Source organism: Strix uralensis, chromosome 1, assembly GCF_047716275.1.
Source record: "Strix uralensis isolate ZFMK-TIS-50842 chromosome 1, bStrUra1, whole genome shotgun sequence".
Lineage (NCBI taxonomy): Eukaryota > Metazoa > Chordata > Aves > Strigiformes > Strigidae > Strix > Strix uralensis.
In genome coordinates this window covers 133,051,062-133,075,073 of record NC_133972.1, presented here as the reverse complement: position 1 = coordinate 133,075,073, position 24,012 = coordinate 133,051,062, and the positions used below count along the sequence as shown (strand labels likewise).

Genomic DNA, 24,012 nt, shown 5'->3' with positions numbered 1-24,012 from the left:
GGATTCAGTCTTTTGCCTCCAAGATGACTCAAGATTACCTGCAAACATCCACATAACGTTTCTTGAATGCCAAGGAATGCTGCAGGTTCCACCATCAGTGGTGCAAATCACAAAACCAGAGATCTCTGACAACTTCTTTTCCCTCTCTCATGCATGCGCGTTTTCCTGGGAATATCGTTTTGTATATTCTCATGGTGTTTTATCTGAAGGGATAGCTACTTTCTATCTATGATGCAAAACCTGACTACGACCTGCAAGTGCTCTGCATGGTTGAGCTCCTGGCACATCAGCCCTCGAAGTCAGCTGTGACTCTCCTGTTGAGCATCCCTCACAGAACCAGAGGTAGGGGACACCAAAGGATCCAGGAAGGATGGCTAGGTAGACCCTGTGGTCCAACCCAGATGCCAGCCATGCCCCGATCCCAGGGGAGAGGCAGGCCAGGCCACGTACCACGGGCTACCACAGGAAGCCCGGATCTGGGGCACAGCAAGGAGCTGCAGCACTTTCCAGCAGCTGCCTCTTCTCAAAAGCATTGGGGAGCATGGCCATAAGGTGCACCCCACTTCAAGGACAAGCTCAACACAAGCATCCTGCCATCGAGACCAAATGGAGGACTGCAGAAAGACTCTGCCCTGAGTGAGCACTCAGCCTCTGCTGAGCTGCAGATGTGTCTCCACGAGCTGCCTTTACAGCAGGGACAGGAAAAAATGGCATCATATGGTGGCTATTTTGACAGCTGCACTCCTTTCACAAGTGTCAGTCTCCAGCTATAATTACTGCACCAGGCACTAGTTCATCTTCCCCCCCCCCCCCCCCTTCCTATTTAAATACCCACACCATGCAATGTACATAGGAGTAAATTAACTTTTACTATATAGGTCAAGTCCTGACCTGTTCATATACATACATTAGCATAAAGGTAAAAGTATTAGACATCAAAAATGAAGCATTAATGGTTAGTTTAAATACACGTCCTAGAATTTTTTTTTCTTCTAACAATCTCTAACTGAAAAAAATTTAAGACAACAGAAAAGTAACAACAGACAGTAAGGTAGTACTTAATTTGAATCTTTTCCCCCAAGATTTTCCCTTGTGACTAGTTAGTTGTATTTTATGAGCAGACAACATAATAAACCAGACATCTTCATTTTACGTCACTTTACATTTCATACGTATTGAAGCAGAAGACCAACTACATAATTCAAGATATTTCAGATTGGTTTTGAAATGTGTTTTTAAATCATCTGAAAAAGCTGTACACGGGTTTTTCCATGTAGAAAATATCCCTCATCATGAAGAACACATCCCTTTTCTTCCCAAATCAGAAAAGAACTGGTTGAAACAAAAACCATCATGTAATTGAGAACAATTAAGTAGGTATGTTCTGCAATTTCTCAGCAGGGGAAAGACACTCTCCTGCACTTTAAGCTGCCAAAGGCTGTGAAGCTGTGATCAAAGACATGATAATACTAACAAAAAAAGGGACACTGGACAGCAATCCAATGGCACACTCCTTTCCAAGGAGCCTTCAGAGGTACAAAGCACAGCAGCCAGAAGTAACCCAGCCATACTCTAGCACTGTAATTCCCTCCTCCATATCCTTGCCAACCTCTGCCTTATCCTTGGAGAACACTCGGTAGAGGTGCCGGTGAAGTCTGTAGGGCGGCAACCACAGAATTTCTTACATTCTCATTTATACTTTTATTAATTGTCATGACAATGAGCTAGTTGATCATGGATAATAATTGTAAGAGCTGTCTGACTTGATGAACAAGATAAACAGAACTAAAGTGAGGTATATCTCATTGTCAGAGACCACAATCTGCAAGTATGAAAAAGTGAGTTCTGACATTGAATTAGAAAAATCCCAGCCTAAGAAGATCTCTTGCAGCTCTGTGCAACTCTGCAAAACAGCTTCAAATAAAGACAAAAAAAGTTGTATCCCCGTGACTGTTCTACAGAGAACAAGAGGATATTTTCTCCACTCCAATGTATCAGTTAAAGCGGATTTTAAAAATTCAGTGTTCTATGTATTGCCTACTAAGAAGAAAACGGTATTAGGGAAACAATGATAAATCCACTGTTCCAACTCCAGAATTGTAATGTAAAAAAGACTAAGTGTAGAACTACTTTATTGCTTCTTTCAGTGCAGTATATTATGGTACCAAATTACACTTCATTGAAGGAGGATTTCACAGGGATTGCTAGCTTCAGTCTGGTTCAACATCAAGAACAGCTGACTTCATTTTCAAATATTAGACAGCTTCCACAATTTGCACTAAGTTGAATGAAGTAGTCCATGAAAGCAAATCACACTGATTAAGGAACAGGTTTTGGTTCTCATTAGAAAATCAACTTTAAATTAGTGGAAGTTCTAGGCATGGGAAAGACATAGCAGAAAGACTGGAACCTCACAGCAGCCCACTTTGCATTAGACAGTATCTGTATCACAACTGCCATAATACAAACTGCCTCGTTGCCTCCTGGTCCAACTCACACTGCAATTCTTTCAGACTTAAACCACAGCAATGGGTGACATGACACTGACCTGCAGCAGCACTGCAATACTAATCATGTCCACTCCTAAGCCACAACACAATTATCAGGTGCAAATACTGCCAGGGCTTTTCTGATACCAGTCTTTGTACATCCAGTCTCCACCTTAGCCCACCTCAGCTGTAACGCCTACAGGAAACAGTTTTCAGGGAAAATGTTTTGGCCCCACAGCAAAATAGGAAGGAAGGGCACTGGGAGAGTGAGCATGGGTCTATAGGGTGGGCAGCTCTTCCACTCTACAGCTCCATCAATCCCCTCTGACCAAAATATATAATATCATCCTGCTATTTGGCAGTAAAGCAAGCCTACTGTCATTATTAGCATTTGATTAGTATTGACTGTAATGATAGCGCAGGAGGCAAATATCCCTCTCTACTCTCTGGCTGAGCAGTACAGCCCACACGATGCAGTAAAATGTACGTAGGAGGTAGAGTGTGGGGATCTGATTTCATATTGGGGCAGGGTACCTCAGAAAAAGTCTTTTCAGTAACAGTCATCCAGAAGTAATATGGAAATCAAATTAGTTGATTGCAACAATCTAAACAGCATCATTTGATACCTTCACAGCAGTTCGTGGATAACGAGATTTTAGAAGGAGAAATCCTATCTTTTATTAAACCCAGCACAGCTGTGGGACAGGGCCTCTCCCTGCAGCTTTTACCTACTCCATTTTAGGCCAAGTAATGAAAACATTAATGCTGCTTAGCCAGCAAAGCATGAGTTAATTCAGCTTCTACCTCTCCAAAGCCTGTAATTCTCCAGTCTAGTCTTCATGAAGAACACTTAAAAACATTTCAAATATAAGGTGAACGTCCATACAATCATCTCTGCACATGCCTCTCTCTGAGTGGTAAGGACGCTACTCCGGAAGGCACCACAGAGTGCACAGTTCCCCTCCCCGGCAGCGGAAGGACAAGCATGTGTACCTGTGACGTTAGGGTATAAAAGTCAATTCAGGAAACAACAGGCAGGTTCACCCTCATGCTATGGACAAGTCAGTCATGAGGACACAGCTGTTTCATGGCTGCACAGTATCAAAATTACAGTGATTACACAGGTTACAAACACATTGAAGCCAAGCACGTGCTGTAAATGTTCATGCAGCACAGCCTCTGGGGACAGAAAGGGGACAGCAGCAATGCAGGGCATGAACAGAGGGAATGTCAGGCAGAGTCCAACAGCTGCTTGAGATGAGAGGAGATGCTATATGAGGCGCCACTGGATCGCAGGGAGGCCACCATACTCCAAATCCTCCGTATAATGCTAACAAAGGTGTCCTCTAGGACAGTTCTATATCACTGTTTCAGTCCAGTGTCTGATTTCCTATCCTACAGAAAATAAGCCCTTACCTCCTGGCGTTGAGAGGCCTCCTTATGTTTTCATTCACATTCAGCATTTACAAGTTTTCCTTCATCCTTGATCCCTCCAGTTCACATACTAATACAGGCGATTGAGAATAGTAGGCCACTGACTTGATTTTGCATTTTTATGACATTTGGGAGAAAGTCTGCTGCAATAATCTCATTCTATCTCATCAGCACTCCTGTACTTCAGTATATTTTCTGGATAAAGCCCATGCAGACAAATTAGCAGGGTGGTATTTCGCCTAGTTCTTGGTCTTTATAGCTCATTCTCTCACTTAACTCACATTTGCTGTCAGTTGCCATGTTCCTAGATCATGAAAAGCTAATTCACACATCTGCCTAGTGCACTAGGATGGATGGCTTCAGAACTGGAGCCACAGCATCAGAACAGCCCAAAGATGTAGAGCCAAGGTTTCAAATTAAAAAAAAAAAAATATCAGAAAGGCCAGCAGAGAGCAGTTGTTCTTCCCATCTCTCAGAGCTTTGAAATATCCCATTTAAAGTTCCACTCCTGACAGTGACAGCCCAAAGAAGCTCCAAGAAAGGTAGGCAGCAAATTTTTGCTCTGAATGCTACCAATTTTACATTTGGTAAGTGAAAACCATATGTCTATTTGTGTGCATTTCTGCAATTGCATTTTTCATTCATTAAGATGAGAAATTGCTTCTTTTATGCAATCTGCTACTATTCAGATAGCAAAACATTGTGATGTCTGGTAGCAGGCTTGCTGGTTTTGGCTTTAGAAGGTTTGGGGTTTTTTTTCCCCCCTTCTTCCTGTGAGAGGAAAGCTTTTCCCAAAGGATTTAAGCAATTTCATAAGACAAATGTAAAAACAAAGACACTTTTGTTTAAGGACTGAAGGTTTTGTTTTGTTTTAAGGGGGATGGAGAGGGAAGGAAGACAGAAATTACACTGATCATCCTTCAATTAAACAGGAAAAAAAAAGGAGATATCTCATTCCTAAAATAGAAACTTTGTGATAGCACAAACTTCCTTTAATAAACGGGCCATCAGAAAAAAATAAAAATCAGTTAAGATTTTTTCCTAAATAAACAAATTTGTTTATTACAATCACAAGTGAACACCTCAAACCTTTATAGCAAAGATCAGAGGAAAACAACATTTTCTCTCCAAATTCAAGCACTTACACTGTGCATTCCTATATGATGTGCTTCATTAGAGTCAGTTTCTCCTTTTCCTCACAGTCTATCAAACAGGAAGAAAGAGGAAAAAAAAGACCTGAAGTGTGGGGCTTTAAATACAAAAAGATTTGAGAGATTTACTTCTCCTAGAACTTCTGAAGCTCAACCTAACATGCATCATTTCGTTTACTGAAACAGAACCCAATACTACAATGGGAGTAAGTCTCTGAACTTGCACAGCAAATGCTGCAAGGTGAGGACAACACAGTAACAATAAATAAAGGAAAAAAACTAATTAAAACATCCAAAATCCTTCAGCATGTCTGGAGGTCTTGAAGGAAACCTGAGTGAGCTGACCTTTACATCTGCAAATGTTCCCCAAGCATTTATACAAATGCACAGCAGAAGTTTTATGTGTTCCAGAACTGGGATTCTAGTTTCTGATTATCGGATATTAATCAATGGAATTAACTGATTTATCAGTAAGTCCCTATATATTGTATCAAGTTTTACTATGTAGAAAGAAGTCTGACAGCCACAAGTGATCTTCAGTGAGAAAATAACATCTATCCAAACAGAGCAAAAGCAATCCATGAAGTCCCCATTCACACTGCCTACCATTTAAATTCAGTCAGGATTGTCACTCACCACAATTATCATTCAACATCCAAAACTAACACACTGAGAGAACTCAACAGTAATATACTTCAGAAATACCACAGCTCAGAAAGGTGAAACAACACACATAATAACAATCTTGCAAGTAAATACAACATGCAAGTGAAATCTATCACATTTTAACTACTTGTACTTACATGACTAATTTACAAATGTTAGTATTAAGTTTGAATTTTTCTAAATGTAGTCTTCAAGTATGTGCATGCATGGAAAGCAGCAAGATGTTCTTAAGATATTAAAAAGCTGGTCTAAAACCACTGAAGGTGGACAAGAAGAGAAATAACAGTCTGTAAAATAAATCACAGCAAAATTACTTTTTATACATATACACAAAGTACAAATAAAATATTATCATCACCATCTCAGAAGTGCTCTACCCAACCACTACTGAAATGATTCTCCTCCATCCTGTTTAAGCTGCCTATACATGTGCACACATACACACGAGAAACAGTTTTGTTTCTAGTGGCCCCCTGACCTTCCAAACCGTAACATGCACAGATTAACTTGTCAAATAGAGAAAGACAACATACAAAGGTCGTTACAAATCCAAAGGTCTGGGTCCACTCATGAATTCAGGTAGTTATTTAAAACAGACTCGTCTAATACTGTGTAGAGGTACTGGACACAGAAAGACTCTGTTACCAATGGTCCTTTCACAGCAGAAGAACACTCCTTTAGCTCCTATTTGCACAAAAAGCCACCATGAGGAAATCTGAAAGTTAAACCAGTGGAAGGATCCAGAACCACATTTCCTTCCCTGTTCTTCTGTCTACAATTCTTCTTTTCCTTTGCTTTGTTTTTGAACTATGCAAGACACCATGTAATTTACAGATACTCACATCTAAAAGGTTCTCCTGCAGTTTACCTCTAAGGTTCTGCTTTGTTCCTTCCCTGCTGTAACCTCTATTCACTCAAAATACGCTTTTCTAAACAGTGCAACCCCAAGCAGCTAATAGCTATCCCACAGTTACATCACAGCAATGAATAAAACATGAGCTTTCCCATTTAATTTGGACACAAGTTAATGTGCATACTGAGTTCATATGTAATATATAAGCGTTTCTCCTTCATTTACCTGTTCACCCGTTTGTTCATTCACAGTCTTTCCATAATTGTCATTTTCTCAATCACATTTTCTCTCTTGTATTCTTTCACGTGTGCATGTTGCAGGTTTTACCTCTATCTCTTACACCACTTGCTCCAATCCATTTCTCTGCTTCCCAGTCTGACCATGCTCACCACAAGCACACAGTTCCTTGACCTATTATTAACAAGAAGGAGGATATTCCTTTCCACTTGCTTGAGCTGTAGAAAATACTGGATGGTGCTGTTATCTTCCCTGTCCAATAAAGTCTTAAAACACTTCCTCCCATTTCTTAATGCAGACTTTTCCAAGACTTCAAATTGTAACAGGAAATTATTTGAGTGATTTTGTTTTTAAAGAACACAGCAAAGCATCAGGAGACAAGGGCTCTGTTCTCTCATTTGCTAGAGGCTGTTTGAATTTAGGTTGAATCTCTCCTTTGTAAATCTAAAATAACTTTTCCATCCATTAATATTTGGAACTTGAAGGCTGTCAAGTGAAAGATTCTATACAAATGCAAAGTATAGTCCTAGTCTCATCTTTTTTAATGATACACCCAACACTCATATAAAAGAGAAATAGGAGCAAATGAAAGATCACAATAAGCGAATAGCCTAATAATACATGCTAAAAGCTACCAGGACAATAAAATCAATTTTCCCTGGGATTGTTAAATTATTCTTTTGATGGCTCAACACAATCTCTTCATGTTTATTTCCTATGGGAGATGCTGACACATTGAGCTCATTACACAGCTCCTCTTTAAAGAAAAAAACACACATGCATTTAAAGCAAACACCTGAAATTTAATAGTTCAGATTTTTAATACACTATGCCGGGAAGGAGTTTGCAACAGAATTATTTCTAAGGAAGTAAGACACCTGACTTATAAATTCAAAACAAATAGACATAAAACAATATCAAGACACCAGTCATGCTGTGATGTACAAACACACTCAAAGCACCTTATTTTTTCAATGATTCTTCTCACGACACATCCACAGAGATGATATACACTCTTCTTCCTTTTTGAAGAGTTACCTCAAAACTTCCAGAAGTTTGAGTGGGTGTACAAAGGCCAGCTACAGGAGAGCTTTTAAATGGACAGATCCTGATGCTACAGCAAAGGTCAAATTAAGTCAACATGGTGTAACCTTCAAACTGCACACACCATCATTACACTTTCTATGAGGCACATGCCTCTTCAGTGTGTACCAGACAAGTCTTCAACAGTTTTACTACAGAAAGTGTCTGAACTGGCATATCTCATACCTCAATTTGTCCCTGGTGGTAAGGTTGTGCTGGCCTCTCCACAGCTCAGCACCAGTGCCTAGGTCAGGTACTACACCTGCAAAATGAAGCCACAGACAATCACACATCCTCCCGGCTGGGAGTCCCCACACCAGGTCTTCAGCAGTCCTGTCCTTCACCTACTGCACAAGGCTCTGAGTCCCTCCCCAGGCAATGCCTCCCTACGCCTGTTCACGGTCCTCAAACAAGAGTATGCAGACACTGTCACGGAGCGCTCCTAAGACCAGAGAGCATGAAGTCAGGCAGAGGATAGATATGGGAACACACTCAACAGGAGAGCATAATCCTTTTATTTATTTATGGGTTCAAGTCAGCCATCCTGACCTCTAGCCTGCACATCCATTTATGCATTTTTCTGTCCCACGCATATTAATTTGTTGTTATCTTTAATATTTTATGAGTTATACTTGATTCCACTCCATTATACACTAAAAAGAGAAGAAAAAGCAGCAGCTACTAATGCCATAGATGGCAATTTTTCCTTGTTATAAATTCTGCTCACCATCAAGTGATGGGACAATACATACGCCCCAAAAATAAGTACCTCTGCTCATCACACCTCCTTCACTGAAGTGTATTCTATTTCTGTTGATTAGTAGTGAAGACCAAAGCATAAAATTTAAGGTACCTTGAATTACCTGAACTGCCCATTTCCTTAACAGTCACATGCAAACTTAATCACAAACTGGGACTTAAGAGATGTACAGCTGTGAGGGCATCCAAAATCTGACAGTTAGGAAACTCATTTTGAATTCCCCATGTACAATAGTCTAACATTCATTCAACAAGCCATGAAATCATCCTCCTGTAGGTCAAGTTTTTAATCCAAAATTGCAGAGGAGCCTTCAGTTTATGACCCGTCCTCTTCTCCAAGAATTTGCCCCTAGGAATTTATAAGCATCTGTTATCTCCCCTCTTTGCCATTACTAAGCTACAAAAGCCAGTGTAGCTTAAGTTTTGGTCTCTCATCTAACTCCAGACTGTTCACACCCCATCATCTTTGTAGCCTGGATGTCCCTGTATATGTTCCACTAGAATTTAGTATTTTCCGTACATAAGTGACCAGAACCATGTACGGTATTTGACATGAAGTCTCCCTAATGCCTTGCATAATAACTTGCCTATCTCCACCGAAGAGCTCTCACTGAGGATCACATTTGCTTTCATTTCATGCTTACCATCGAACAGAGTCATCCCTGTTGGACAATGGCATTCAGGCCTCTTCCTCCAGGCCCGTTTTAAGGGATGACCTGCCAACTGATAGCAGATGTGTTGTGAATAATCACTCAGTAGATAACTTCGTTTTTAGAGCTATTTAACTTCCTCTCATTCCTATTGCTTCAGTCATCACAGACATTCAGTTAGTTCTTCCTGTGCAATAATCCAACCCTGCTCGGTGCTGACTATGTGTCCTAACTTTGCCTCATCAGCAGCCATCCTTTGCACAGAATTATCTCAGCCACTGTGGTGAAGCAAAAAGACCAGCCTCCCACTAATACCTATCAAGAGCAATGATTCCTTTATTCATGCAGACAAAGTAACAATCTCTCCTTCAGGCTGCTCTCCCAAGCTACCTCACCATTCTTTAGCCAAGCCTCATACTTTCAATTTAGTCATTTTCAGTGTCGCGCCATGGTGTACACATGTCCAACTAAAGCCTTCTGCTCTTTTTGTCTAGGACACTCAGCATTTAACCAGTAATAATATGACTTTAGTCTTCCATAACCTAGTTGTGGCAGATCCATGATACATTTTATCCTATTTTCCACTTATCTTTGTATACTTAATTACTTTATCCATTCCCAATTTGTTCTAAATCCTTGATACTATTAAGACCAGAGTAAAATGTGTAAACAGATACCATTCTCTTCTTTTAAAATAAACAGAAGTATACCTCTTTTGCTATATAGCTATCACAGCTGCTACACCCAACTTGACAGACAACAACTGATCCTTTTTTTTTTTTTTTAACCTGGCTCCAGTGTTCTGCGCCAACTCTTTCAGACCCCTAAAGCAGAGACCCTTTGCTTCCCTACTTTGACTAAATTAAATCTGGAAGCAGGCACAAAACGTTTAGTCTGGTTCATTTGTGTTCGGCACTCTATCCCATGTTCAAATCCTCATTCCTATCTAAAACTGACTACAACTGCTAATTTTGGAGCCATTAGACATATTTTTCAGCTATAGCCTGGTCCTCACAACATCATAGCCAAGTTCTCTTCTAATTTTTTTCCTCTTCATCTTAAATTTCTTCATGATCTAGCTTTTGGCAATTCACATGCTATCCCTGCAGTTTCTGCTCTCCAATGATCAATCCCCTCCTTTGCTTCATTCCTTACAGGTTTTCTAGTAATTTGCAGTATCTTATTCTCGCAGCAAGGTCTGCAGCCCCACTTGGCAAGCTTTTCCTCCTCCTTAAAATGGAGTTTTCAAGCAGTTGTTGTACCTTCCATTTAAGACAGTCCAAGCTTTTTTTTTTTTAAAATAAACCTCTGACTCCTACAGGTTTTCAGTCATGTGGACTTCACAAACTAGTTACTCTAACTTATCAGAACTTGCCCTGCTAAAACTTCCTTGAAATAAAAACAGTTTGTAGCTGACATATATTTATCCTTCAGTTTAATTTAAAATTATTAACTTGTAGCTAATCAACACATGTGCTTAAGTCCTTGTGGAACGGAGCCGTAACCTAGCAGGGGAAAGCAAGACCCAGTGTCAGCCACGGAGAGACCAGAGACATTCCTTACCCAGAGTTCAAAGATATGCCTTCTAGTTCTGGGCAGGCTGTAAACATGAGCCTTCTTTACTCTGCATTCCACTACAATTAATGACCAAAATCTCCCCTACGATATTTCAGTGTACCAATTTCCAATCTAACTATGTCACCACTGGGAAGCATGCTCACAAAATCACATTTGAGAAACATCTTCCTTTTATACATTAGCATGGCATCTCAAATGTGCTCTGTAGCTCTGAGCAACCAGAACACATTTGTGAGGCTCTGTTCTATAATTTGACTCTGTTTTGCCTCACTAAATCAACATTAGCCCTCCAGATTTTGAAGCATAACATGAACCTCTAACAGAAAGCCATTGCCTGTCCACTAGAAGACTGCACCCATATTAAGCGCCTCCAGCAACAATTTGAGATCTGATGTCTCCAGCGTGCGCACCACAAGCCTAGGAGGAGCAGGGAAGGAGGGCGCTGATGGCCAGGTGCTACAGCAGGACACATAAGGAACCACTCTGGCAAAGTGACAGCAAATGATCTCCGTATGAATCTAGAAAACACTGTTTCCCACTTAACTTTAGCTTATGATACAGTTTTCTTAACATGGATACACTGGCATGAGGGCAGTCTAGGCCTTCTGTACAACAGAGTGAACTTGCTGGTATAGGCTATCAGTTCCATCGAGGCAGTAAATCACACTAACCACCACATTCCTGGTATACCTGCATCTACACTGCAGCACACAGGCACCTTGCCTGCCCAAAGAGCCTGAAGCCACAGAGGGGAAACTCAGTACCACAGCATGAAATATCAACTGACATCGTAAGTTATTAACCCACATAAAATGGGGGCCCCGGCAGGGTGTACAGCTCTGTCAACTCCAACAGTCCCACATCATGGCCTCTGAAGGACTGCTGGCAGTCTCCGCACCCACCTCCCCTGGCCACTGTCACCAAAAGTACATCTCCCCAGGGAGCACATTCACGCTGCTGGTGCCTCCTGCTCTCACTACCAGCCTCTCACTAGCTCGAGCCAAGCCTCTGCACAAGTGGGGTGTTCAGCCTCTAAACTGAGGATCGTGGCACTGGACACTTTGAAAAAACAATTGTTAGTCACACACAAGGAAATAACACGTCACCTTTTATTCCAGAAGTGCTTAAAACTGTTTTATCTTGTTAATTCTAGGTCAGTTGAGCGCACGTGTGGTATGGATTACATTGACCCTTTTAGAGCTCTCCACATTTTTAAGTAAGTAGGACACTTAACATTACACACAAGCCAAGCTGTGCACCCCCCGTACACCACACCCCAAGATCAACTAGCAGGCTTTACAGGCAGAACCAAGGTTAAGTTGCTTTATAAAGCATGGCTCTTAAGGCACATAGGTATGAATGTGAAATAAATTATAAATGCCAAATTTGACCCACTACCATATTAAATCGATACATGCATTTTACAAAAAAAGAAAGTTGAACTGAAGTGATCTTTGCAAAGTCACCCAACAGATCAGTGGCAGGTTTACAAACAGAGCAAGTACTTACAGCTAAGTGATAAAAAGGTCTATATTAAAGATAAAAGTTGTCTAGCTGCTTACAAAACACAATAGAATTATCATTTTAAGCACAAAGATGTTTCATCCTCCAGTATCCAAACACAGTAACTGCGGATTTTAAACACAAGCAAGGATCAACACGCAAATGACTGTAAAATTCAAGTTTTAAAAAGTTAATACTACGCTTCACTGGAGATGTTAATTTGCCATTGCCAGGCCTTTGAAAGTTTTAACCTTCTTCTCTCCCCCATGAGCTGCCATATATATTGGACCCTAGGACTCAAATAATTGTATTGCTTTTCCTTCTTTTCAAAGATGCCTTGTCTGGGTAAGGGAAGAAGGGGGGAAAAAACCCCATGTTTAAGTAAATTACCTTTCGGATAAGTCTCCTCCCTTCTCCCAGCTAAAGTTTTCTTTAGGTCAGATTAGCACTTTGAAACGAAATCAGGCGCCGGCAGGCCCAGCTCCAGGCGGTGTTGTGACAGATGCGGGGCAGACCCCGACCCCGGGGAGGCAGCCATGTGCTCAGCCCCGCATCCCCACGGCAGGGCACATACCCCCCCGACAGCGCACATTGCCCCCACCCCCGAGCGGGCACACCCAACACCCCCCAACACCCCCCCGAGGGGGCACACACACCCCCCACCCCCCGCCAAGGCATCCCGGGGAGGAAGTTCGCACTTCGCACCGACTCGGGGCACTCACTCGCAGGAGTCCAACACCCATCACTTCCCCCGGCTTTCTCCTGGGCCATATGTTCTCCCCTGACATTACCGAGAGATTTCAGAGGAGCCAAACCGCTCCGCCCGCCCCGCCGCGGACCCGCTCGCAGGCTGTGGGGCCGGAACGGCCGCCCCCAGAGGCGGGAGACAGAGCCGGCTGGGCCCCTCTCCCGCGCGGAGCACCCACCCGCGGCACCTACCCACGGGGGCTGCTCTCTGTCACCGGAGGGCGCCGCCCGCCCCGCCGACCCCAGGCGGCAGAGCAGGGCAGGGCAGGGTTGGGCAGGGCAGGGCGGCTCCTCCCGCAGCGCCCGGCGGGGGCGCGCCCCCCGCCCGTCCCCGGGGCAGCTCGGCGCCGCCGCCAGCCCCGCACCGCCGCCAGACGCTGCCGGGGCTGGTCGGGGGCGGGGGGGGGTCCCGCCCGCCGCTGCTGCCGCCGCCGCAGCCGCTCGCCGGGGCCGCCCCCAGCAAACCGGGGAACCGCTGCGGGACGGCGCCGCGCTCAGCCCCGGGCCCCGCCGCGCCCGGAGCAGCGGCCCGGCCCGGCGCCTCGCTGCCGCCCTTACCGTCCTCGCCAGCGCGGCGCGGGAGCCTCCCAGAGAGGAGCGAGGCGAAGCCGCGGAGAAGAGCCGCAAGCTGGGGCCGAGCGAGCCGCCGCCGCGAGGAGGAGGAGGAGGAGGAGGAGGAGGAGGAGGAGGAGGAGGAGGCGGCGGAGGAGGAGGCGGAGGATCGGCGGCGGAGGGGAGGAGACGGGGGGGGGCGGGGGAGCCAAGCGGCTGGCGGCCGCCCGCCCGCCGCGCAGCCGGCGCTTCCTCCCGACACGCCGCCGAGCCGGGCCGGGCCGGGCCGGGCCGGGCCGAGCGCGGGGGCCGGAGCGTGGGGCCCGCCCAGCGCCGCCGGCCCCGGCTGTCGGGGCGGGGAGCCCCGGGAGCCCCTCGATCGCGCCTTCCCCTGCCTGCGCTGCACAAAGGGGACCCGCCGCTGCCGCCTTTGTTCGGCCGAGCGGCGCCCGGGAGGCGAGGGGAGGGGAGGGGAGGGGAGGACGGCGGGGTGGCAAGCTGGGCGCTTCTCTCACCCAAAGGTTGTTCCTCCGGCCCTGGCAGGCACAGGGTAACTTCACTGAAGTTAATTTGGGTCTGTGATGAAAACCCCCTCCACCTGTGCCAAACGCTGCTCGGCATCCGGCGTTGAAGTCAGCCTACACGCAGTGCTTCGGCTGCTTGCTTATGCCTCAGGAGCTGACTGGTGACTTCTGTTCAATTAAGGGTGGTTTTTGTTTTGTCTTTTTTTTTTTATTGCAGAAGGTGGATGGGATCGCAGAGCCTGGTTTCTTAGCATTCTGCACTTGGCAGCCGCTAAGAACTAATAAAAAATTAGTTTCAGGTACATATTTATCCCATTGTCTGTGGTAGTTCACAGATTTTCTTTCAAACGTTGCCACTCATTTGCCTATTGTTCTACACACCCAGTTGCTCACTGATCATTGAGGTACCTTTTGAAAGCACATTTTTTGCCACTATTGCTCATCTTATAAACCTCCTCCAGCCCTTTTGATTTCAGTCCTTCAGTTCAGGTACTTGAGTCAATGCATGCAGTCCTGTCACACCAGTTAAAATAATAGAAAATGGAGAATTTCTATTAATTTACATCTCAGAAGAGACTGACAGACTTAAAAATGCTCTTGTATGAGGCTTTCTCTGAAGGGTAGTCAGACTTCAGTCACTTGTATAAAAGCACAAGGAGCAAAATGATTCAACCTTACAGGACCATCTCTCTACAAGTGATCCTTTAAGAAGGCAGTAACAAAACTAGACTATCCTGGGGTTGTTAAGACCAGGCATAAAGCAAGAAGCTCTCTGTCTAAGCAGCCTCCCTTATAAACTCTTTCCTCCTTAAGTTCATTAAGCCCCAGCAGTTAAAAGATCCCACCTGGGAGTCCTCCCTGTTTGCTCTGCTTCCCAGGCTGCAAGGGGTAGGGTAGCACAAGGCTTTTGGTGCTATGCCAGCTCCTTGAGTTTAGTACTAGAGCAAGTTGGTTTGCTGTTAAGAAACAGGCACTTTATCAGTTCCTCTAGTTATTGCTCAGAAATTATCTATGAGGCCCATGAGGTGCCTGTTGCAAGGCATAGGTGTTGTGAGGAAGGAGGGGAAGGTGCAGTGCTTGGGCTTTTTCACATTAACAATGACTTTCTGCTTCTTGCATGTTAGCATGGCCACCTTAGAAAATGAGAAAGAAAGGTATGTGAACCTCAACTCCTGCAGCTGTGTTTTGGGGGGAAATAAATTTTTGTTTTTATTTTAAAATTAACGGAGGGGGAATTGATATCCTCCTGAGTGTTGGGGGGAAAAAAGTCTGAAAATATAAAACAATGTAATAAATGTGGAGAAGCCTGCCTAAGCCATCAGGCAGCCTTAAGTAAAGCCAATGTGCTAGAGGCATAAACTACATCATATATCCTAGGTACTGCCAAGACCTGCTTGCTGCATTATTCACTGGGGACAGAAGCCAACCATCAGCCCTGTAGCCTGTGCTGAAGGGAGCCCCTGCCACCCTACAGGGTGCTCATTTGTCACGTGTTCAATACACAGGCACCCCACCTTGTGTGACCACCTTTTAGAAGAGGTGCATTTTGCCCTTCATTCTTTAGGCTGGATGTCTGTAGCAGGGGAGGAGTAGGCAAATGCAGCCCATGTCCTTTTATGTGAAAAATTAGATGACCTGTTCTGGGCAGATTTCCTCATTCCTGGTCAAAACAGAGGCTTACAAGTACTTTAATTCCAGATCAATATACAAACATTTGTTAAAGCCTACTCATGTGTATGGCACTTCTCTTTTGCCCTTACTGATGAAACAAGACCTATGGAGTTGTTTCTGACACTACTAACTGGTAAGTTTTTCAGAGCCAGGTGTCACATGATGGATAGCTTTATTAAATTATGCCACACTGTGCAGCTGCTGCCTCCGGGAAGAAGTATGGAACAATACAATTAATGTCTCACCTTTTAATTTTAATATAGCTACTAAAATATGGTCTTCCTTCTCACCATCAAGACCAGTGACAGGCTAGCCTCTGCCTCAGACAGATGACCAACCTGTTAAAGCAGGGACTAGACATCCGCCAGCTGCAAGGCAAGCTGCAGACCTGAGCTGATCGTGAACACCCATGGACTTCATCATGTTCCAAATTGCTTTGAAGAAAACAGTACCCTGGCCCCAGGATGACGTTTAAGGGTACACAGATCTTTGCATTTTGAGACACCATAGCCCCTGATTTATAAATAATATTTAAGGCAAGAAACTAATTCTATAAACATGCATATACCTGATCAAACTCAGCTAACTCAATAAGACTACTCAATAGGAGTAAAATAAAACATGCATAAGAAATTGTGTTGTCTGGCACTAAGCTAAGAACCTCTGGAAATGAACATAAAGTTACCCCATTCCAGACTTATTTCTTCTTTGAACTTTCCTAAGAGCAGATTATTATAAAATGCATTGATCTTGTCAGTCCATTAAAATATTTCACAACTTTCAAAAGGTTTTGAGATTTAAAACCACAACTATTGATCATAACTCTCTTCCTAAATCCATATTCTTACAAGACCAAGAATAAAGCATTTGTTGCTCAGATCAGTAGGTTTACTCAGAAACAGCTGACACTACTTAAAATTGTTTTAATTAACACAAGTTATCAAGGTCCCATTCTAATGCAGCACAACACAACGGGGAAGACAAGCTCTGCCCACCTTAAACAGCATATCATTATTGTTCAGGCTACTTGAATCTGCCACTAACATTAAGTCTCCATTTCACAGCTGTTTCTAAACCTAAAGCCTGCTTGCATTCATAGAGAATTTCAGTTGTATTTTGGCACTGCCTATACTATTCACAAAGTCACCTTTGTGAATTGTGTAACTAGTTACACAAAAGTGTAACTGTGGACTGAGAACAAGGCAGCTCATCTCCCTGTTTAGCTCTAGAGGCCTGACTGTGGAATGTTTGGGTTTTGGATCTGTCCTGCTTGTGTAAATTTATGTGTAATGATCAAAATACATTTCAAAATGCAGGCTGCTGCCTGTATTACCATGGCACTTGAGCTGAATTAGCCACAGCAACTCAAGTACTGTACAGTATAGCTTTTCTCCCCGCCCCTGCATCTGTAAGACATATTTACTCTCGAGTCCCTCCAGTCTACTGACCAGGAGGTGTAAACTGAGGCCAGCAACAGCCTGTGTTAATGGGCTGAGCTGTAACCTGCAGCAGCTACACCACCACCACTAAGTATTTTAGTGTACTCGTCCTTGGTTAAATCCATGAGTGAAGCATGTGCGTGATTTCTGATTGTCAGCCTGATCTGCCTGCTCAGACCATCCAGCCATTGCCTCAGCTATGCCTGCCGAGGTGGGAGTGAGATGGCTGGAGAAAAGCACCGCTTTAGCCATCACAGCTGGATCAGCCCATGCCCGCACATCATGAAGCTGCGTGTACACATTCAACAAAGCTCATTGAGCAGTATTTCACTAAAAAAGGCTGAGTTCTGCATTCCCACCCCTCATGTACATCCAGCTGCTCACACAAACAAGGTGGTGCAGGACACTCTAGCCCTGTATTTGTGCACTGGGCAGTATTTTTTTTTTTTTTTTACTTTAATAATAAGCTCTGTAAAAAATGTGGGAGCTGTAAATAGTGCAGGTATTTAGGAGTGCTGAGAAAAGTGTTTTCTCAGTATTGTTTGAAGATGGGGACTGATGACAAAAGAGAGGTATGAGAGTCGTGCAGTCCCATACTTCTGGTGCTCAAATGCCATGAGAAACAAGCCAGAAACCTCCTTCTCAGCTCACCGAAGGTCTCAGCACTACATATGAGGACTATTCCCTCAGTCCCTGCATTCTCCCTGTCCACTCGAGTTTGGCTATACTTAGGACCCAGCACAAGGCGTTAGTTTTGTTCCTTTTTTTCTCTACTATCACCCTGGGCTTTACTTACAAGGTTGTTACAGTTGTGTTTACTTTCCAGTTTCAGAAGGTGTGTGGAGGTAACCCCAGCCAAAACAGAGGAACTGAAAAGTGTGAGGGCACAACTATGTCTTTTGACATCCTGCCTCAATCCATGCAAGCAGAGAAATAAAGATGTGTCTGCTCCTTTTCCCTACATACACCTACTTGGAGAACATAGACCTATTAAAGCTGAGACAGACAGGTATCAGTTCTTTAATTAGGCTTGTCTTTTTAAGTGCCCCAGGAAAATTATTATAAGAAATACCATATGATTGCCCAAGAACGAACGAGATATGCTTTTAAACACCCTTTATTACTAACATTGCATAAGCATTCCAACAATCAAATCTAACAGTTTGTTATCATACTTGCAATCCCTTTGGCTTAGTAGCAGCAAGATGAATAGCATGTCATATCTGTTCTCAGCAAATATCTGCCTGCCTTTGTAAACAAAACTGTCAAGACCGATTCTCCATACACATTTGCAAATTATATGCATTGGTTATGTGTCTTGCGGCACATTTAGTGTGCTGCCAAGGGAATGTTACCCTCACATCACTTTTATATGTTACCAACATCATAATATTGTCAAGGAACAGGTACCTTGGGAATTATGGCTTGAATTCACTCATGTCTCCTACAGACCCCTGATGAAAAATATGCTTATTATCTGGTTTACAAACATTCAAACCTAGCATGTAAACGCACTCCAAGAGTGATTGCTTGATTACTCCAATAAACAAGAGTCACACAACCTTATAGTAAGTGATTATACACTTATTTTAGTCCTAAACCTGTTATAGGTAGTAAGAAACTTTTAGTCATCTCTGAACATCCTATTTGCTTTCTATGTGTGTACCTGTCATTGCAAAAACACCTTTCCACTAACAACAGGTAGTTTACTGTCCTTGTCCTCAGTTAAATCCATGAGTGAGAAGTGCATGTGTTATCCTGATATTCAGCCTGCTTCAAAGTGCACTGTGTCCTCTTCCCAGCACCAGCATTTTACTTACTGGCTGGCCAGGAGGAATTCACTTCAATTCCTTCTCTCAGCTTAACTGTATATAATGTGATCATAATATTACTTACTTCACAGGGAAGGAGACTAAATTAGTTAATGTGTGTCGTGTGCTCTAACAATATATAGAGAAATATGAGCTTAATACTATAAGTTCAGCCCCCCCCCCCTTTGGCATTTCATGGTTTTTTTAATTTTATTTAATCTGCACAATACATGCAGAGGACAAAATTGATAATCACTGGCATTTTTTAAAGGGAGAATTCCCTTTTTATGATTTTTATATGGCAAAACCTCTGACCATACCTCTTTAACAATAATATAAAATACATTAAAATACTGATATTTAAAATGCTGTAATTTTGTTGATTTCACTTACAAAAGTAGTTCAATTTTTCATATAAAAACATCTATCATCATGCTAATTTTGACATTTTATGTTAATGATATGTAATAAAGTAATGTCATTTCAACAGAGAGTTCTAATTAGTTGCCAGTAACACAATATAGTCTTGTATAATTACAAATTTTGTGTGTGAGGAGAACTGCCTTGTTCTCATTACAGCGACTAAAACCACAGAGAAATCACATTTCTCATTATTGTACCAGAGGAATGTAGGAACACACTCATGACCACAGTAGGGAATGGCACATAATAGCAAAATCAGTAACAGATAGAAAATGCGATGACACTAAACTGCGAATCAAAATTTATCCATGGAAAAAGCCCCCTCCCTACTTATGTGTTCACATCACCCTGCAGCTTTCTGGCTGTTACACAGCTCTTGAACACCAGGGCAGGCATTTCTTTTCTTCAGCTAATCAGGCCAGCATGGGAGTGATGCTATCTGGGAACACTGGATCAGAAAGGGGGTCAGATCTAGCAGTTCCTATAATACACAGTAAACACTACGGGAGAGTCACTACAGGAGTAATTAATTGCCTTTTTGCATGGCTTTCTCCTTTAATTACCAGGAGCTAGAAAATTCAAGATCAAGAGAGATGGGTCAATATTGCCAGGCGTGACTGAGTACCATTCAAGCCAGCTGAGTTGCGATGTGGATGTCAGAGTGTGAATAAAACCAGAAGCTGTGAGTTCTGATTTCAGGGTCTCACTGTTATTAAAGTGGATCTATTTTTATTTCAGGTGTCGTGTGAGGTGAAGAACTAGCTCAGAAATGTATGGGGAAAAGGACAGAACAACGCACATAGTTCTCAAGAACTAAAAGTGGTTTGGATTGGTAAAGCATTAATCCAGACAGCGGTGTTTGTTTTTCTGAAAGAAAGCTTGCTATAGCCCTTTCTAAAGATGTAATTATTTTTTCTCAGAAAAGAGGGTCAGCTTTACAAGGATCTTGGGAATGGTTAAGTAAAAGGAAGGAATATTGAAAGATGAGCGTGAAGTGAGTTATATGTAGAAATGAATAATCTGTTATTTAAACAACTATGATATATCAAAATAAAGATAAATTAATCATAAAGTTTACTTGTACGTTATATGCCTATTGTATATCTATACCTATATCAATATCTATTGTATTTGTACAATTTTCTGAGGACAGGCCAGTTATACTAGAAGTACTTTGCAATCAAAGTAACATACTAATGTGACAAGCAAAAATCTTAATGAAAGGCTGAGGTATCAGGTCAACACATGAAAACTTGTATTGCCTTTATAGCTATGTGCATTTTTCCCCCTCCCCTTTTCATTAAAGCACTCTGCTATAAAGAACAGATGCCACTTTCTCAAAGACTTCATCTGCAAGAACTGCTGCCCTCAACCAGCTCTTTCCCGTTTTGTTTTTTTCCAGTCTACAGGAAGAGGGGTCCAGAAAACTGGTGATTTTAACTAGCGTGAGAGGCTTCACTTCCCCCCTTTGCTTAGAGCTGGCAGCAAAACTCTCACACCCTCTCCGCACCCTGGCTGGCTCAGGGTCCTACCAGGATGCAGGGTAAGTTGCATTAATGTCCCTCTACGGTGATGCTCTCAGAGAGAGGTTATCTAAAGCAGTTCTGCAGAATATGAAACTACCCCACCTTCCATAGTTTGCTTTTTCTTTCTTACTTGCCTTCTCTACTGGGAATAGCTCAGCAGGCAGCACAACTGGCAGCACAATGTGGCCTTATTCATTGTCCAACACTCAATGGGCAATGCCACCCTGGTACTCACCCGCGGCATTCCTCCACCAGAGCTCCAGCTGCATTCCAGGCACTGCTTTCCCACAAGTCCTGCTTTCAAGAGCGCACCAAATACCCTGGCAAAGGTAGATTAAAAAAATATATAATATCAACCCATGTTACTGCATTGGAGCTGCTTAGAAGGGCCTCGCCACCCACCAGAGTTATCAGCCTTTGCTGCTAGTAGTTACATGGTTCATACTTATATAGTGCGTGTGGGTAGTGACTGTGTCCCTTTCTCTGCTAGCTAATCTGAGAGCTTCTTTTGACAGCTCATACATGAAAAGATTTGTTATTTTTTGAAATGTAGTGGTAGAGGTTTTATACTTTGGGCCAGAGTGTCAGTGGAGGCTCTTTGGGGACGCGTGCATTGGAAGTGACAAGTAGTGAATAACTGACATCAGGCATAAGTAATATTTGTAGTCTGACTTCAGTATGTTATTCTTAAAAAAAAATCCAGTCTGTAAATACAGTCTACATTTGTTAGCTTGAAAGGAAGGAAAGGGGATGAGGGCAAATACAGAAGAGAGAAATGAATAACCAAAAAACAGTTAAAAAAACATGAAGTGAGCTAATAAAGAGAAAAGGGAGTGGGAGTGTTAAAAGAGAGAATATAGACAGACAAATGGATCAAAAGTAATATAAAATTGCAAAAAAACAGGAGAAAAATTGAAGATTAAAGGAATCACAATGTAACAGATCAGGAAAAACACATTCTGAAGAAGGTGTTTGTAAACTTAGTCTGAATTCCTATATACAGTCAATAATGACTCCAGCACCCTATGAAATAAGGGTGCTTTTGTAAAGCAAGTATGTGTTGAAGCCCCATTGCTTGTGAGACACTCTAGTTTGCAAATTAAAAAGAATTCTGTGAAGTTACTTAAAATGTACAGCAGAAGTGGGTGGGTCTGTGGGTATGTGTAGTGTAGAAGCAATTTGGATGGTGATGAAGTCGCGGTGTAAAACAAATATTATGATTAACCCCCATAGGAACAATGCAGTTATTTCAGCAAGAGATGAGTTATGCAAGGGAAGACATTTGAATGAACTTGTGGGGCTCTTTCAGTGACTAAAGTGAAGCTGATGCTGATGACTGTATTTTCATTCAGACTTTTTGTTTTTCTTTGTTAATTATCTGTAGAGTAGAAATGGCGATGAGAGCAATAAGCTATAAGGTGGTATGTAGTTTTGCTGTATTCTTTATTCACACACTACCCATTATTTTCTTTGAAAGCAGGAGCGGGTATAATCTATCAAAGTCACAGAATCACAGAATTGTCTAGGTTGGAAAAGACCTTGAAGATCATCCAGTCCAACCATCAACCCAACATTAACAGTTCCCAACTACACCATCTCCCTCAGCGCTATGTCGACCCGACTCTCAAACCCCTCCAGGGATGGGGACTCCACCACCTCCCTGGGCAGCCCATTCCAACGCCTAACAACCCGTTCTGTAAAGAAATACTTCCTAATATCTAGTCTAAACCTTCCCTGGTGCAACTTGAGGCCATTACCTCTTGTCCTATCGCTTGTTGCTTCGGAAAAGAGACTCATCCCCAGCTCTCTGCAACCTCCTTTCAGGTAGTTGTAGAGGGCGATGAGGTCTCCCCTCAGCCTGCTCTTCTCCAGACTAAACAACCCCGGTTCCCTCAGCCGCTCCTTGTACGACATGTGCTCCAGACCCTCCACCAGCTTCGTTGCCCTTCTCTGGACACGCTCGAGTAATTCAATGTCCTTTTTGTAGTGAGGGGCCCAAAACTGAACACAGTAATCGAGGTGCGGCCTCACCAGTGCTGAGTCCAGGGGTAAGATCACTTCCCTGTCGTTGAAGTCTTTTCCTAAAGAAAATATTTTGCATCAGAAAACCAGAAGAAAGAGAGATGAGGGGCTTCCAGGATAGGTCAGTGGCTGAAGCAGAGTATCAGCTCCCACGTGGTGGTCACATTATTACCCTCAAACAACACTTTTACATACTTTTACATATAAGAGTTGTCAGATAGACCTTCACATCAGTCAGCATACTTTTTCAACATACTGAATATAATAACAGGAAAAGTGTGCAAGTCAGCATGTTTAAATATCATAAATCATGGAAAAGACAGATTGTCTATCCACGAGAAAAAACATACAGGGTTTTAATATTGTATTACGGAAGTGGAACATCAACTGTCTTCTTTCTGTACTTGGCTGTTCATATGACTTAATTACAGCAGAAAAGCCATACATTAAGTTTTTAGGAAGGGATGGAGCCAGTGCTGGGCACAGCAGGGTAGGGACCACACTCAGCTCCACTTCCAGAGTAGCCGCTAAACAGCATCCAAATTCTCCCATTTCCACAGCTGTGGATGGAGACGCTACCTTTGAAAACATGCTTTCTGTGCTTCTGCTCCTGGAATTGAATAAATATTTCTTATTTCTTCATTTCACAAGTCCTCTGCAAAATGATATGGTAAAGTGTGTAAATAGCATGGAGATCTTGGCTAGAAGGCAATACACATAGCATGAAGTACCTTTATTTCATAATAGATTAACTAAAGGAGTAATATATTGCTTAGTTGATTGCTATGTGAAGCAATGCAAGTATTTATTTTACACCAAACAAATTTGTTGTATGTATTTTATGGAAATGGCAATGTCTTATAGAATTATCTTCAAAAGGGTGTGCAAAATAAC

At 42.8% G+C, this 24,012-nt stretch overlaps 1 protein-coding gene across 4 annotated transcripts in view; it reads right to left on the bottom strand.

The window, feature by feature from the left end:
- Positions 1–13,809, bottom strand: part of FAM110B (family with sequence similarity 110 member B) — a 115,872-nt gene extending 102,063 nt beyond the window's left edge. For all 4 annotated transcript variants that reach the window (XM_074881657.1, XM_074881673.1, XM_074881664.1 and 1 more), the window contains exon 1: positions 13,709–13,809. The gene's annotated coding sequence lies outside the window, so the exon portion shown is untranslated. The remainder of the gene's footprint in view (positions 1–13,708) is intronic.
- Positions 13,810–24,012: the final 10,203 nt, after the last annotated feature.